The 18,611-nt window shown below is 37.4% G+C and overlaps 1 protein-coding gene across 2 annotated transcripts in view; it reads left to right on the top strand.

The window, feature by feature from the left end:
• SLC8A1 (solute carrier family 8 member A1) overlaps nt 1-18,611 on the top strand; it is a 374,640-nt gene that overhangs the window by 1,469 nt on the left and 354,560 nt on the right. The window lies entirely within an intron of this gene.

Here is an 18,611-nt window from a genome sequence, read left to right as displayed (position 1 = left end):
ATGACATGCAAAATGATTAATAAACAAGTGTAAGAAAATAATAAAATGGTTTATAATACCGAGCAAGGAGATGTTCTTTGTATAAATTAGATAGCGGAAAAAGCAATTCGCTTAGGTGATATAGATAAGATGACTATAGTTATGCGGCGGCCTCTTTCAAATTGTGAAGTTTCCATAATACAAAAAAAAAAAAAAAAAGCAGCAGAGAAGGAAAAAACGTTGTTCTATTCCAATAATAATACTTCATCATTGCTAAAATAATTATAATACAAAACATGGATGTTTTCATCAAATTATTCCTTTTCATGTCTAGACTATGTACACTGACAACACGTTAAATTAACAGCACATTCAAACTTACCCTTCACACATCTCTAAAATAGGCTATTTTACTTAACACTAATATTCTGTAACCTCATGCGCATGCGCGCGCACGCGCACGCACGAGAGAAGCAGGCAATAAACTATGCCTTCTTTTTTTAAACCAACAGAGACAAGCTGTCATAACTTTAGCTAAAGTGGAACAGGCCTGCAAAAGGATGGCTTTAAAATATTTAATTAAACACTACATACCAACCAGCTTTTCTAAAGGAACAGCACAGCAGGAGTCCGGGCAATTTTCAATAAGTAAAAGGTTATTATAAATTATGTCACTAGTATTTGTGACCAGATGCAATGCATAGATGACATCATTGGCTGTTTTCTCAGTTGCTTACTGCCAAGTACATTTCATCTCATGTGCATTCCTCATGAGAAATGCCTATTCCTGTTCTTCTTTAGCAAGCAAATTTGAGAAGTGTAATATAAGTAATAAAGAGTGACTTACTGCTATTTTCATATGGACTATGTAAACATCTATGAAGAAAATTGACAAATAAACTACTTGACCTTTTGACTATGACCTCTGAAGCACTCAGGGATGACTATACATGTAGAAAATCTTGGGAAGGTCCTATTTTGAGAAGGGAATTGAAAATATTGACAGTCTTGTGGGGGAAAAAAAAAGAGTTAGATGTTCTATGCCATAGTTAGCTGAAGATATGAAGGAAATTCATGGTGACCAAGAATGACACAGGAGTTGAAATTTATCCCAAGAACATAGAGCACGGATTTGAGGCTTCCGTATATATGGCAGGACCAGAGAGAATAGCTCCTTGGCTGGGTCAGCTGTGCCCCAATGAGTAGGAAGATTAAGGGCTTTTGGGGCTTCAGCGGGAAACAACTTCCCTGAATACTGAAGAGGGAGTTTATATGAAAGTAAGAATAGAAGTTTCCTTTTCCAGAGGTATGAAAAATTTTGGCTTACAGGAAAATTCATCAAGTTTCAAGGAAATGATAGCATTCATTACTTTTTTTTAAGAATCCCTTTAGGAACATTAAATAAAATAAAATTCTCTCAGATGATTAAAAACTGTGGGACTTTGAGTGATCTCAGACAAACCACTGATGACTGCAAGAACTTGAAAGGTGACATGAGACTAGGGAACAAATTTGAAGACCAGAGAGGCTGTCCACTTTCTTCAAGGTTAATCAATGGGAAGTGAAGTTTCCCCAGAATCCAGACCCTTTGGTTTTCCGATCAGAACTAGCCTGTCCTTGCAGCACGTCTTTCTTAATCTTAAAGTTACATGCTCTTTTCAAGTGTCATGGCAAAATATTAGAAGAATTTCATGCCAGAAGGTTTTTAAAGGCAGTTTTAAGGTGTATAAAGTAACAAGAAGGTAATGAACTCTGTGACACTTGGTGCTGGTGAGGAGAAGATGGGCTTTCCTCCCCTTTGACTTTTTCCCATGCCTCTCACCTCTAACTGCTCATTAGAAGCACTTCGATAAAGTGTTGCCCACACTACACCCCTGATGAACTCCAAACGGTCATGGGGTCCAGGCAAGGGTAGTTTATTTTTTAAATCTATCCCATGAAATTTAAATATGCAGCCAAGGTTAAGAACCACTTCCTTTTTGTAATAAAAAAGGTGGTAACCACTTCAATTTATTTCAACTGGGGGAGTTAACAGAACCACAGCTGAAGATTAAAAATGAGCTCTTTCCCAAAGAGACTATTTCTTTGAAAGTTTTGTTGATGTAATCTTTGGTGACATGGAGTTCCTCCGTAAAAGTTTCAGGGTATTTAAAAAGAAGTTTCCTCTAAGCCATAGGATTGATATAGATCTATTTGACATTTCATATACTCCTTTAGCCTGAAACATATGCGTGCTAGCCACAATTATTGAAAGGTAAAAAAAAAATATGAACATGTGATATTATAGTTCTGAACTACAGATGTTAAATGAAATTTTATATTGTTTTAGCAACTATTAAACAGCCATCTTGAAAAGCCTTGTTAATTTTGGATAGCAACCGTTTTCTAAGGAATAAGCAAATCATTGTCTTTTTTTTTTTTTTTTTACTTTTGCATTTCTAAATGGCAAGACCTTTGGAAAGAGGGTGCATGATTTTATGCAAAATATATATTAATTTATCACATGTCAAAGTATATGAACAAGAAACTAATGCTAGCCAAAATATGATGAGGATATGTAAGGCCACAAAAGACTTCTACCATGTAAGTGGGAAATGAAGACTGGGTTGTCCAAACCCTGTAAGGAAAGAGTCTGGACTAAATGCAGGTAAATAAAATTTAAAAGCCTTAGACTTCAGCCCAGGCTAAAAAAGACTCTTCAAGGTAGTGGAAAGGAGCGAGCAGAGTTCTGGCTGCTGTGGGTGGGTGGAGTCACACCTGCTAAATTTCATTCTGGCTCTTCAATGTACTCATGGCTGTGTGACCTTGAACAGGTGACATCACCTTTGTGACCTCCATTTCCTTCCCTGTAAATTGTGGACAATCACAGTGAAAACCACAGTGAAGGGATTAAGTAGAAAAATGCAAACAAGGAGTTTGGCATAGTGGCCAATAAATTGTGGTACTATCTTTGTAAGCAAGAGTAAAATCAAATCAGTCTCTCAAGGAAGTCTCTGAAACTAGAAATACTAAGTTTAGAAGAGTAATCACATTTCAAGGAGCATATAGATGAATTCCTTTTTTAAAAGATTTTATTTATTTATTTGAGAGAGAGAGCACACAGGAGCAGGGGGCTGGGAGGGACAGAGGGCGAGGAAGAAGCAGACTCCCCACTGAGCAGGGAGCCCGCTCTGCTGGGCTCTATCCCAGGACCCTGAGATCAAAACCTGAGCCGATGGCAGATGCTTAACTGGCTTTGGGAGGTACTGATTAAACACTCTTTGGTTGATTGTAAGCATTGAATTCCTCTCCTATCCCAAATCATATCATGAAGTTGAACCTGCAAACTGTCTAGTAATATACCAAGAATAAATAAATACAGATTTATATTTATTCATGAATATTAAGAGACATACAAAAAAGCAATCTCAAAATGGACTCATATCATCATAGAAAAGGGCACCATTAACAAGATACTTCTTGAATCCTTTTCTGAGCAAGGTGTGTTTTAGGTAGAAATAGAAGAATCATCGAATACTCTATTCAGAGTAATGCATTATGTTCCAATTAATAATAATATATAATAGTAATTATAAGAATAATTATAAGTATGGTCCTTTCGTCTGTCTAGCAGCTTGTCCCCTGAGAGATAAGATGTGATCATATATGAAATGACATTATCAATTGCAAGCTATTCTTGAATTTCGTTTAGAGAAATATAATTTTAACATATGATTTCTAAATCTTACCTATTTACTGTTGTTTTACCTATATGGATAAAATGTATGCTAGGAAATAAAAAGCTTTTTTCTTTCTTTTGGTTAAAGCCCTGAATTCTAGATTCAAACAAATCTATTAGCTCCCAAATGTGCATCTTAATGCAAGCTTCCTTAAGGCAAGCTTCCTAGAAATTATCTTGACATGTGTTGAGGTCTATTATTTTCCAAGCATGCTTCTAAACAAGTCATATATGTTAATTTATTAATTCTGACAATTGGTTTGTAAGATAAGCATCCATTTTACAAAGAGTGATACACAGAAATGTTAAGCAATATAGCCAAGGTCACACAGCAGGTAAATAGAAGAAGCAGGATTTGAAGTCTGTGCTTAGCCTCTCTATTACAACTGCCTCACAATTGTTTCCTGGCCTTTTAAAAATGGAAACAAATAAATTAATGTATGAAAAAAGTAATGTTGAAAGTATTCAGTATAGTGTCTAATAAGAAAAGCAAACTTTTTCTCAGATTACTGTTCATTTAATTTAGCCTGTTGAACAAGTATGCTAATCATTTGAAATAGTACTTCTGAATAAGAATAATAAGAAATGTTTATTTAATATTATGTATTATTTATTAATGTTAAATATTTATTAAATAACACTTAATATTTCTGAATAAGATATAATATTGATTTTTCTTTGTAAAGTAACATTTCCAAACTGTTGATTGGATACTTTTCAGACATAGAAGTTAGATTATTATTTTGTGACTATATTCCATCCTCTTCCCCTCTCTGTTCATTGTATAATGTTTCAATAAATACACGTCAGAATTTTTAATCCTTCCCCCCATTCTTCACAGTTATGTAGGAAGATGAGTTAGACAAAAATCATAAAATGGGATAAGAATCATCCAAATGAAAGTTAGTATTATATTCAGGGATCCATCTCACATACATGTTAAATTGCCTTTAAATTCCAATTAATCTAAAATGAAGAACAGGAACTCCACATGACGTTCAACTTACATTTTAGTTTATGCTTAAGAACATGGGACTTTCAGGAATTGAACATACAATATTGCAGAATTATGTATTATGTATTCGTTTTATGAAAACAATGATGCAATCTATTTTATCTATGGTAAGAAATTATACAGAAGTTGGTTACTTGTTTATTTTATTTTTTGCAAAGAGCATGTCATGAAAACTTACCTCTTTTCTCCTCTTTTTATCATGCGTAGGCAGAGAAAGAGGTCAAATTCACTCTCTACCACTCTATTGTGTTCTACCACACAGGAAAAATTATTTATCTTATTGTTTCCCTAGAAATGATTTTGCAACTATTAATTTAAAATATTCTTTTCCCTTAGAGAAATATCTACTCTGATGCAGGTAGGAGAATGGGAAAGCAAATAAGATCAGAGGCAAGCAAAAACTAGAGCTCCTGTAGGCCCCATAAATCTATAAGCCTTAATAGGTTACATTTTTTAAACTACCAAAAGTCAACCACCGTATCAACAGTAAACAGCCGTAATAATTCATTAAACTAAATCGCAGTTTCCTGAGCAGTTCAGAGGGCGTAAAAACAAAAATAAAACCACAGTATACTACAAGCCAGACACCAAAATTTTCATTATTAAGGAACTAAATTTAAGTAATACTATATATTTAGCTTAAGCTCAGTCCCAAAGCCAAAATTTAGACCCATGCTTTCTAGGGAACACAGATGAAGTAAATACTATAGAGAATGTATGTCCCAAAGCTCATTTTGTTGTTGTTGTTGTTTTCCCTTCAATAATCTATTTGAGTGTATGAGGATAATGTCTAGAGGTAATCTTTGCTGCTTCATGGTAAGAGCTTGGTTTACAGTAAAGACTAAAGCACACTGGGAAGACAGAAGAAGTTCCTTGATACTTTGATTCCCTGGTTATAACACCAAGACCAGTACCACTCACTGCATTCATGGTGGGTGGAGGAGATGAAAGATTCTCTCTCTCTCTCTCTCTCTTTTGTGGTCTTACAATTTACACCTCTTTATTTTAAAATAGGATATTAGGGGCACCTGGGTGGCTCAGTGGATTAAAGCCTCTGCCTGCGGCTCAGGTCATGATCTCAGGGTCCTGGGATCTAGCCCCGCATCAGGCTCTCTGCTCAGCGGGGAACCTGCTTCCCCCTCTCTCTCTGCCTGCCTCTCTGCCTACTTGTGATCTCTGTCAAATAAATAATAAAATCTTTAAAAAATATATAAAATAGGATATTAGATGCATCTTTGCAATTTGCCTAATCAAAAGGTCCCAGGCTTAAGTGCTTTTCTCAAAATAAATGGGAATTCAGTCACCAAAGATAAAGTCTTAACAACACAAAGAAAGCAGCTCGCCCTGGCTGGGACCCTCCTGGGCCAGCAGTCTCTGAGGAGGAAAGGTTTCTTAGCACCAGGTCCCGGTAAGGATTCTGCTATGAGTTGAGGAAGGTCGAAGCTACAGCTCCCCTTGGATGGTATATTCTTATTAATAAGGTTCGGTCAGGTCCACCTGTGTAGTACATGAGATGGGGCCACAGAATTGAAATTGCTGCTAGGTGGGCAAGGGCAGCCCCCACAGGGCATGATGAGGAACAAACGCGAAGAGGACAGATGTCCACACACCTGGTCAAGAACTTGAAGAAACACTTTTCTTCCTGTTTTCCCTGTCTTACTAGGAGCCTTACTGGGTGATCTCTAGAAAGTTCTTTGTCTCCAAGTGTCTCTGGCTCAATTACATGTCAATTTTCAAAAACGACAAATACAGATTGAATCCATGTTTTTTAAAATCCTGCGTGCTTGTCAAAAGACAGTACTTGCCAATCAAAGCACCTAGGATGGTGGGGGGAGGGTGTTCATGAAAAATTGGCAACATTATTTTAAAATGTCAGTTTTCTAAAGTGAGGAAGTGTGTGGAGTTATTTTCAATTATTTTGTTAATTTATGTCAAAGAACTGAACATAGTAGAAACTGTGTATAAAGAAGATACCTACACCTTAAGGTGTATATAACATATACCTTAATTGTAATGTAAAGAGGATACATACACCTTAACAGAGGTTCCACAGTGCTAATAGAAGTGGGGTATCAGAGGTATAACTCAATACCAACACCAAATAAAAAGTACAGTAGGATAAGGAGATAGACAAAAAGAGGGAAAACCATTTTTAGATAGGTGGTTGGAGGAAGTCAAATTCAAGCAGAAAATTAAGTATGGTGAGGAAACAAGTCACATGAATAATTAGGGGGAAGATTATTAACAGAGGGAAGAAAACAGTGAGTTGAAAGGGATCGAGGTAAGAGCATCCTTGATCTGTTCTACAAACAGTAAGAAGCCCAGTGAAACTGGATAAAAAGTAGGAGTGGTAAAAACAAACAAACAAACAAACAAACATCAGAGATACAGCCAGCTGCCAGTTCATTAGGTCTTTGAAGCCCAAAGATTTGGAAGACTCAATTGGGGGACTTTAATTCTGAGGGAATTTAATTCTGAGGGCTGAGAAATGGAATGAACTGACATTTTTTTTTTTTTTTTAAGTTAATTCTGGCTGCGGTAGGGAGGGTGAACTGTAGAAAGGTAAGCAAAAGGAAAAAATGCAGGGCTGCCTGGGTGGCTCCGTTTGTTGGAGATTTGACTCTTGATCTCAACTCAGGTCTTGATCTCAGGGTTGTGAGTTCAGGCTCCAAGTTCAGTTTCACGATAGGCCTGGAGCCTGCTTAAAAATAAATAAATAAAAGTAGGTGATAATCATAGTGCCCTTGTAGGTCGAGTGTCTATATAATTGGTCACGAAGACATTCTTGAGAATAAAAGGGGGAACTATTAATAATTACACCGGATCAGTGGCAGTGAACCAGGAATGCCCCGGGGCAAACTGAGAGATGGGCTTCCTATAACTATGGGACTGTTTTCAAGAATAAATGAGTACTGAATAGGTGTTCAAGGAAAAGCAGCTAAAAGTTATAGTTATGAATTGTTTCACCAAGTAAGATTTATAATATATTAATGGGCTATTGACTAAACATAATTCTGTGAAAGAATAAACTACGTACTACTATGTAAAACATAGGTAAATTGATTCTTGGAGCTTTTAGTAAGTTAATCTGCCTTGAGAATATCTAGACACTTTTTCTGGTATATGCTATTTCTCAAAGTCATTTGTCCATAGATTTTATTTTTTCAAGGATATTTCATAATATCTTGTGACTTCAACCTTCCATGGAATAATGTTCTAGGAAAAAACTATCATTCGGTGATAGAATAGAATGGATGATGAATGTGGTTTCAAGATTTGATCCAGAAATTTTAGTTAGATTGCTGGGTAGATAACTCAGTATTATGAAAAAATGCAAACCACAATTTAGAAGCAATCTCATACTGATTTAGCTGCTACCAGAATGTCAAGGTTGCTCTGATCTTCTAGAGATACAAATAAGTCTTTTTCCATTTTCCATGAAAATCTAGTATTTGCTTTGTGCTTATGGTTCTATGGACTTCAGTTTATGCCTGGGAACTTTTAAAAGTAAAAGCTTCTTGGTGCTCTTTCATTTTCCCTGAATAAGGGCTTGGATTCGGTCAAGGATTCTGAATTGCCATTGATACAGAGGTCAAAAACTTGCATGGAAATTTAAAGTATGTAAAGCAAGAAGTCAAGATGAGCTCAGAAATAAAAGTAGTATCTAACCTTGTCAGATGCTCAAGAAGAAATTTGTTTTGGGCCCTAGAGTGGAGCTACCACTTAGAACTGACTTCCCCTATAGTCTGATGAGAATTGTGTAGTTGAATTAGCAACCAGAAGAGTTGGAAACTGTCATCAACTTCTGGACACTGGCTTACAAATAATTCATAAATTTTAAAAAGCTGCTTAATGAGTACATCTCTAAATCTCTTTTTCTATCTAGTATTTCCTTGGGGGTGGAGGGCAATTGTCCTCTATGTTCCTATAAAGACTAATAAAAGTAGTAGCTAACACATAAAACAATTTCTATGTTCCAGAGGCTTTTCTCAGTGTATTTACATGCATCAATTCATTAAATCCTTATTAACTGGGTCTTATCATCATCTCATTTTCTGATAAGTAAAAAGAGACAGGGAGGGGGACAAATGAAATCTGCCCAAGGTGAGCCAGAAGGACAAATAGTAGTAAATAGTAAATAGTAAATAGTAGAGCCAGACAAATATGGCTCCAGAGAAATTATACTATCCATTCCATTCTGCACAAGTGTATAACAGGACTTATTAATAAAGAAGGGTATTATGTCATTTATTATTTATTTATTATATATTTATTAATGAAGAAGGGATTAATAAAGAAGGGTAACTTCTTGTATCTAGTAATGCTACTTCTAGTTCTTATAATCTTGCAAAACATAATTCGTATTCCAACTGACATCCCTTGAAGTCTCTGAGGACCAGCAATTACTACATTTCCCTCAAACTTACTCCAGTGTCAGTGGATTCTTCTATGATGTGTGTGTGAATTCTAGCTTAGTGTAAAGCCTAAAAACTCTTCTTTGAATGTGCACTAGTCTCTTCCTATTTTTTAGTTTATTTAGTTGATGTGTCAAGGGGATTGATAACAACAACTCAGCCAATAAGTAAGTGGCAAATAATTTTGAGAGCTCCATGTGCAGGACCTTGAGACCTACCTCTATCAAATTTCATCTGTTAAGATATTTGTGGATCCTAAATGTCATCCAGCCTGCTTTTATTCAACTTTGATTATCTGTTGCAACCATAGTGAGAGTGGCTTTTATGTCTTTATCTGCTGCTCTGTCAAAGTATTTGGCCAAAGCCAAGGACAGTGCCATGCCGCACACCATTCATTTTCTGTCCATCCTGAGTCAGCAGTCTTTGAGCTCAGCTGCTAATATGGATTCCACCTAATTGCATTATCAATCAGTCCATATTTCTCCTTTTGGTCCAAAGCACTTTTGTGTAGTTATGTAAAATATCTTGATAAAATTCAAAAATCATGTGCTACCAGCATTTCCCTGTCTGGTTAGTTTAAGATCCTTACATGTTATGAGGTTAGGCTGACTTGACTTTGGACATTGAAACTCTATTGGTTTATTAGGAATCTTATGACCCCTCTTCCTATCTCCAGAGTTCCTCAAGCTACGGATTGGCTGGAGGTTCTCTTTTGAAAAGTTTTCATACATAAGTATGTAATTTACTTATGCAAAGCAACTGAACAAATTTGGAGTAACCAAGTACTATCTTACCACCACTTTTACCTTTGACTACACTTTCCCGTTACTAATGTTTACTGTCCAGCCTCCTATCCATACATCTGACTGTCTATTCAAACCATGTCTGCAGATCCCTTGACCTATACTTAGTGTTTTCAAAGTTACACTCATCATTTTTACAATCTACCTGACTGATCTTTCTGGTTTATTGAACTTTTTGATTAACCTTAAACCAAAAAGTCAACTTGGACTCCTTTCCTTGAGTTGCTATCTCCCTACCACAACAAATCAGTCCTCAAATCCTGTAGTTCATATCTCCTGAATGTCTCTCATATCCATTGCCACTGCCTTTTATAGTTATTACATGAGTTACTACAGTTACATGCTAAGAGATACCCTTCCTCCAGCCTGGTCACTCCCAACATCCTCCCCCCCGCCCCACTCAGTTGCCAAAGTGTTCTTGCTAAAATGCAATTTTAATCAGGCATCCTCATCTGTAAAATCTTTTAATGATAACTTCCAGGATAAAATCCAAATTCACTGGGTAAGCTCCAAAGACCCTTGAAATTGTAGGCCTGCCTATGTCTTTAAGCCTGTTCTTCTCTGTCTCCCAAGAAATGTTCTTTGTCCCAGCTTTACCAAACTACTCATGATTCACTGAAACAGTCAGAAGAGGCTCTGACCTCCATTTTCTTACCTGTTCATACCGTCTTCCTTCAGTGTGTATGTTTTCACTTAACAAACCCTGCCCTTGCTTTAAGACTCAAAACAAGAACCCTTCTCTCTGTAATGCCCCTCCCTGTTATCCTATTCTGATCTGTATTCTCCTGCTGTACACTTACGGTTCCCTGCCTAGATCTCCATGATTCTATCGGTATTGTCGACGTGTATTTTTCCGCCTCCTCATTAGACTCTAAGCAACTTGGGGGCATGTACTTATCTTACTCATCTTTGTATAGAAGGGCTTGGCATAGTGTCTGACATACTGTGGGTGTAGTCCATAAATGCTTATTGAATAATGAAGCAAATGAGCCAAATAATTCTCATCAGATAGAGAACTAGAAGAAAATGTTCTCTCAGGAGTTATGTGTTTCTTTTGTCTTCCACATGCCCCAAGCTGGGGGCCTGTCCCTTCCTCATTTAGCTCCAAACTCTTAATTGTAAGAATCCTATTGGTTCTTTATACCCTAGTGTCCACCTGACTAATAAACAGATTTTTATAACACTATTCATTCACATGTTGAAGGCTTTCCTTCATCCTATATCCAAAACATAGTCCATTTATTGTAAGAGTATCCAAACTCACCAATCTCAAAAGCTATCCACCTCACCAGCCTCAAAATGAGAGAACTTACACAGAGGAGAGGATAATTAAAATCTTTCTCTTTTAGGTGAATATTCTTTTTCATTAATTTATATCCCAATACTCACAAATATTTTGAGGATAACTTTTTCAGAATCAAGTGCCGGTTTATCCTGTTATGAGGGCAAAAATAACACGTGGTGATAGTGAGAAGTTTCCATTAGCATTTTCAGCCACATTATCCAGATCCTGATCCAACTGTTCAAGGTCCTCACCATAAAGGGGTATTTTCTATCTTTAGATATAGTTCTGAAATCCTTTTGGGTGTCACTTTTAGAAATGGATTTTAATCTGACAACACCAGACACCACTTGGGTTGTGCCTTCATTTGGATCTGGAAAGTTATCTCAGTTTACCAATGTATACAAGTAGACATGCCAAGTGTACCTCCTCAAATAATCTGTTTATTTAGAACACTGTGGATACCCCATTTGGGTAACATCTAAAAACTTAGGTAGCATCTAAAATCTGACTCATGCTTTGTATTCTTCCATTGATTAGAGTCAAAGTACTTACTGCCAGTGAGGAAAACATGATGATGAGTAAGGTGTAGGTGCCTGACTGTAGCCCCTGAATGGGTCTGCTTTATTTTTTTAAAAATGGATAAAATGATACCATTTGAGAACCAAATAATTTCTGACATATAACCACTGAATAATTACTGACAGTCCTTTATGACAAAGGCTCAGTCTATCAAAAAAGGAGGTAAGTCTTTATAGGCATTGATTTCAACTTGGAGACTAAGAATAAGACTACTACACTCAAAATCCTAAGTACTGTCTTTTAGGTCCAATTCTGTCACAAAACAAATAGACCTCTGTTTTCTCTATGGGATGAGGAAATTGGACTTCATAACCACTGAAATGCCTTTGTGTTGTAAAGTTCATAGTAAAAAATGTGTGCAACAAATAGACTTGTAAGAAGGCTTTCATGGTACCTGTTAGTTTTTTACTCACTGACTGATATATCCCTGATTTGCTCATAAACACAATCTTTGTTCTTAGTATGGCTTTAAATTTTTACGTAAATTGTCCTAGTCATCGTCATCTGATGAAAGATAAGAAGGCATAGGTGGAGAAGAAATAAAAACATGCTTTAAGAGTTTGTCCTGACTTAGACCCTGCTCTTTTGTCCTATATATTTAATATAGGATATACTATTCCTCAAAAAATCATCAATCATTTACAACAACATAGAAGGACCTTGAGGGTGTTCAGTTTAGTGAAATAAATCAGATAGAGAATGACAGATACCATGTGATTTCACTTATATGGGGAATCTAAAGAACAAAACAAACAACACCCCTGAAAAAGATGGTTTACTTTCAGACGTAGAATAATAATAAAAATTATTATGACCACCACTTGTTGAGCTCCTACATTGGAAGGATACAAGCCAGAATTTGAATGTATGTCTACCCAACATTAAAATCTATGCTCTTCCCCTATGTCTTGGGATCTGGATAATCATCCTTCAAAATGGCAGCTTTTGTTATCATGAATACTGAAGAAATCATGTCTATGAGCAATTATAAAATTGGGTATCAGCTGATGTGCAACTTTTCAACTTTATTTATCAGAGTACTGACATTACAAGTAAAGAGTACAAAGTTGATAAATCTAGCATCAAAATTCATCTGCCAGTAGTATGACTTTTCAGTTCAGTTTTAGCTTCAGCTCTTCCTTTGTAAATGGAAGATAAGAATAATGATTTCACTGCATTTGAGGGTGTGTGGGCAAATGAAATAATGGAAGAGAAAGTTTAAAAACATGATACATGACAAAGAGTTTTTTTCATTCCCCTGAGCCCATATTTTCCTCAGAAAATGCAACTAAGATCATCAGACAGAAGAACAGAAGCACTTGTCTCTGATCCCAGCTCTGCCAATGGCTGACACAAATCCCATTCGTGAATGAATGACAGGAAATTTTCTGAACATCGGCCAAAAGAATGGTAGAACTAAATAATCTCTAGATCCCATTTCGCCTTACATAATTGTAAGTTATTTAGGCTCAGAAACAATTTCTCATGTTTGTGCTTGCTCTTTGGAACCTGGAGCTTATTTTTGGTGTTTGCACTGAAAAGGTTTTTCAAAAAAGTTACTGGATTGAGGACAAAAATGTCCAGGTACCTGAAAGAAATTACAAGTTAAATGGATGAGTCATCAAAATGCAGTGGGGTGGCCAGACCTGTCAGGCCTGTTATTCAAATTTGGGCCAAATGATTCAACTATTTGATCATAGTGATTGGCAGAGGCCTGCAGATGGGAGAAGGTACACAAGTTAGGGTCAATCAGGTCTGACCTGACGTTTCTCAGAGCAGCAGAAAGGGGAAAAGTATCAAGTGTGTTAAAGAAAAAACCAACTTGGGAGAGAGAAAATGAAAAAGGTGGAAATCCTGTCACAGAGTCAGAACATAGCTACTGACTGGTTGTCCACTGGCACAAATAATATGGGAAAGATTGCTGGATTGTGATAGAGCTGGGCCTGGTTCTCCAACGCCCCAGTTCTGTGATCTTGGTAAATTTATTTTCATTTTCTGGATCTAAGCTTCTTTGGCCATAAAATAAGGGCTTGATTTGGATGATTAACAAAGGTCCCTCACAACTGTTAAATTGCAAGTGCAGCAGAAATGTAGCTAATGTTATGAAATATCCCTTTTTTATATGGAGAGAATCTCTTTTGTATTGGTTTGTCTTTTGGCCTTACAACTTCAAAATAAAAATTCTGTATTTTAACATTGGGTTTGTTATTTTCACATTCTTATTTGAAGAAGTATCACTATGGTAGGAAGTAGAGTGAATGGCAGGGTTTTCAAGTCCAAATTTGAGAAAATATTGCTACCAAACCCTCATTGTTATGATTTGTAAATATCCTAATTCTATGTCTAGTATAATACATGTTTCTGTATGACATGATCCACATCTTTGCCCATATGTTCCAGCTAGATATCAGCCATCCTAAAGCATTACTGTACTTCATAATTTTTGCTTTTCAATGATGTTACTAATAATACCTTGTGTTCAATGTCTTTGCCAAACGGACATCAGACGTCTTCCCTTTTGAGTTTTATCCTCAGGCATCCCTAGATATCTGAATAGGCAATTGTGACTCTATGACTCCATGTCATTCCCCACAAATCATCTCAAAGTATTACTATGTTATATTCAACTTTGCACCTTCAGCATATACCTAGAATTTTTCAAAATGAAGATTCATTAAATACCTAGAAGACACTCATCTTTGTTTCCTCAATACTTATTGAGATGCTAGGTATCTAGGAGGTTCTAATCAGTCTTGAATAAATTAATGTATTCATATTTATAAAGGGAAGCATAGTATATGCCTTCCCTATATGAGCCAAAGCTTTAGAAAAACAAACTATTAGAGGATATGAAAGGAACAAATAAAGATCTGAAAACTTCACTACAGAATTATTCTCAGCATATTACCTTCAGAAACACTAAAGTTTCTGTTTAGAATACACATCAATAATCAAAGGTTAAAATAATAACAAAAAAACTTACCTCTCCATGCTTTCCAATGAGTCACATGTTTTAAAGTCAAGTACAGTGCATCTGCCCTCATAAATACGTGATTGCACATTCCAAGTGATTGATGATATTTAAATGATGCATATTTTCTTGGGTACAAGTAAAATATCCACACTTACACCAGTTTCTTGGTGGAAAGAAAAAACTTATACATATTTAATGTCATCAAATTTCTCATGAACGTGTCTTGACAGGTAAGGGAAAAAATATTTTTGTGTGTTTGTTTCTAACATAGATTTAATGGCACAATGTAAAATGTTAGAAGGGTATCCTTGTGCCCCCCTTCCCCCACCCCTGGCAATAACCATTTTACTTTCTTTCCTTGTTTTTTTTTTTTAAACATTTTTAAAAGTGCCCCTTACCTTTCTTCCCCAGTCTCTGGTAACTGCCTTTCTACTCTATGTTACTATGAATTTAGTGTTTCTTCTGGTTTTACTGAGAAATAATTGACATACATCACTGTGTAAATTTCAGGCATACAGCATGACGGCTTGAGTTACATATATTGTGCAATGAGCACCATAGTAGGTCCACCTGACATCCATCATCTCATACTGCTATATAGGAAAAAGAAAGAAGAAAACAAAAAAGAAAAAAAATTCTCCTTGTGATGAGAATTCTCAGGATTTTACTATCTTAACAACTTCCTATATCCCATACAGCTGCGTCAACCATAGTCACCATGCCTTACAGCACGTCCCCAGTACTTACTCACCTTATAACAGGGAGTGCAGACCTTTGGACCCCCTTCCTCCAGTTCCCCCCACCCAACCCCTCTCTGCCTCTGGTAACCGTATGTCTGATCTCTTTTTCTATGCGTCTGGCTTTGGGGCTTTGTTTGGTTTTGTGTTTTTTGGGGTTTTGGTATTCCACATATAAGAGAGATCGCACAGTGTTTGTCCTTCTGTGTCTGGCTTATTTCCCTAAGCATGACTTCCTCCCGGTCCATCCATGCTGTTGCAAATCAATTCTGGAGGCAGTGGTGATGGTGGCGTAATAGCATGAGCGTATCTTTAACACCGCTGAACTGTACGCTTCAAAATGGCTGAGATAGTACGTTTGATGTTGTGTGTATTTTACTATAACAAAGAAATAGATTTTTTAAAAGAAGTGTATCATCTCAGAGGCTGAGTTAGTTCCTTCAGTTTCACATGGGGCTGGGAAAATCTGAGGACTGGCTTTTTGATAAGGTGATACTCTCTTGGCTCCTTCTGGACTTAGAAAAAGTGTTTAATTGGCTAAATTTTTGGGATTGTTCCTATGCGAGAATTCTACCAGCAAACCTGATCCTTTTCTGGCTCCAAAACCAGTTCCATGGAGGAAGAATGTCAGGAAGCCACTGGAAGGCTCTTGTTAGAGCTGAAGGCTGGGTTAATTAAGTGCTGCGTCCACCTCAAGGGAGACAACGGAGTCTGTCTGTTCATTGGCCCACCAGCCTTCTCGTACCCCTTCTTTCTCCAACTGAAGTGTTCTAAACCCAAAGTAAAACTGAGTCTCCATCCTTCATCCCCTTCTAGAAGTATCCCATACTCCTCTTACCACCAGAGTAGACAAAACTGCTCTGGCATTTTAAGAGAGTAATGCTGAATGTCAGAAAAGCGAGAAGAGACTTTTAGGTTGGTGACAAGGCATAGAACCATGACACTGGGAAGGAAAGTTCCTCCTGCTTTCCTCCGCCTTGTACCCTACCTTCTGAGTGGGCTACATTTTCCTTTCTGCACCTGAATTTTACATCATGTTGTCCTTCACACAAATGCTTTGGCATATGTATTTCTTTGGGGTCTGCGAGGCTCAGGTACCGCCATTTCAGCATGGCAAAATTGAGAGGAATTATACCTTTATTTTTACAGGCGGTGAAACTGAGCTGAGAGATCAGATTTCGAATTCTGGGTCTGCTGTAAATGACCGGCCGTGTGTCCCCTAAGCCTCCGTATCCTATCTGTAGAACAGGGATCCTGATAACCTCCCAGGTTGAGGCAACGGCTTCCTGAGATGTTTGCAGAGCACTCAATGCTATGCCTGACACAAGGAAGCACCCCATCAGCACCTGCTATTGTCATCGGGAGGTTATTATTTCCACAATTATGATTATCTTGTGGGATTCCAGCACAGATCTCCCACTTCCAAACCCACCATTCTCTTCTCGATCATGGGGCCAGAGACTCACACAGCATTGCAATCAACCTTTGGGCGGATGGAGGGTTCTGTCAGAGAACAGTGTGTATCTTCTCTCTGCTCTCACTGAAATATTACCAGGAGTAGCTACTTTTGAAGATATTAAGAATGCTAAGGCATGAGCGCAGTCCTGAAAAATCTCAGTCAAGTAAAGAAATCAAATTATACTTAATACTAAGAGGGCACAAAGGAGAAACTCCTGTGAATTTAAGTCACCTTCCGTCTAGAAGGAAAACAAAATATGAATGAGGGGATTAGTGGCTTGGTGCAAAATGCCTGGGTTTCTTCCCTCCCCCCATCCCGCCGCCCTTGTGGTCACTTCACTTAAAAAGAAAAGCAGTTGGTTTGCTCAAAAGTACACTGTCATCTGAGACTTCCCTTTTGACAGTTAGAAGGGAACATGCTTATTCTTTCCATGTGCTGAGCAGCTCTAAAAAAAAAAAAAAAAAAAAACACCCCCCCCCCAAAAAAAACAAAGAAACAAAACAAACAAACAAAAAAACCTCCACAGATTGGAGAGTAAGCAGCTTAGGAATCGTGTTTCAAGAGAATGTGCCTGCATATCTGTGAAAGGAGCCAGTAACCGTCAACCGTAGGGACATATTAATGGACCCAAACCTCTTATAGTCTCTCTTAACGGCAGTTCCCTGGCATTTAGAGTCTTTTGCCAGCTTTCTCAGTGAACTTGAAGGAGGAGAAGGAGGATTATGGACAAAAAAGCCTTCACTTGCTTTTAGTCTATTTATTTCTGTCCGCAGAAGGTGTCCCCCTTGTGGTAACAGCAAAGGCTAGTCTGGCATTTCATCTAATCTTGTGATATTTCACACATGTACCAAGACCTTTTGTTTTCTATCCACCCTTTAATAGCTCGTGCCTCTAAATGGGTAAAACTTCTATCCAAATACTCATTCCTATCTGAAGGTTAATGCTAAACTCAAAGCCAGAGATGCAGTCCGCTGGCTTTCCACTTTTTCACCCCGCTTACTATTATTATTTTAAAATTCTCCTTTCCTGGGATTGGGTGTATCATTCTTGCATGAAGTTGTATCAGAGATTAAGATGGTGTTAACGATCTATTAATGATCTACTTACTGGAGCTCAAGAAAGGGCTTAAGGAGGAGGGTCAGTGTCAATGCCGAGGCTGACCATCAAGATTTCTCAGTTACGCAACCCATTCTGCCTTTCTAGAGGGGACGGGAAAACCAATCTGAGTCAGCAGGCACCACAATGTGTTTCTTCTATTCCTGTTCCTCTCTCCTTGGAGTCAGAGTCAACAGCAAAGTAGTGAGAGTTGACAGTTTTGCTACTTTTAAAGGAAGTATCTTGATTGAACTGCTGGGTGTCTGTTTTGAGTAGTGAGTTAGAATACACATTCCCCCTAACCCCCCAACCCCGTGCTGTGTCAATATATCCAATTATCTTTGCCAAAAGCTCAGGAATAAAAAAGGCTTATGTGCTGCTGTATTCTAGCAAAATAAAAGGTGATTAGGAGCTCGGAGACTAAGTTCTAGAAAGGAAATCCAAACTAGACTCTGTGTCCATTGGAGAATCAAAAGAAAAAAAGAGGGAATGTGAAATGTTCTTCTCAATCAACTGTCTTCTATTACTAGAGGAATTTCTACGATACCTGGG

This window comes from Lontra canadensis, unplaced genomic scaffold (genome assembly GCF_010015895.1).
Source record: "Lontra canadensis isolate GAN:19392208 unplaced genomic scaffold, GSC_riverotter_1.0 scaffold78, whole genome shotgun sequence".
In the NCBI taxonomy this organism is placed as follows: Eukaryota; Metazoa; Chordata; class Mammalia; order Carnivora; family Mustelidae; genus Lontra; species Lontra canadensis.
This window is presented reverse-complemented; position numbering and strand designations above follow the sequence as displayed.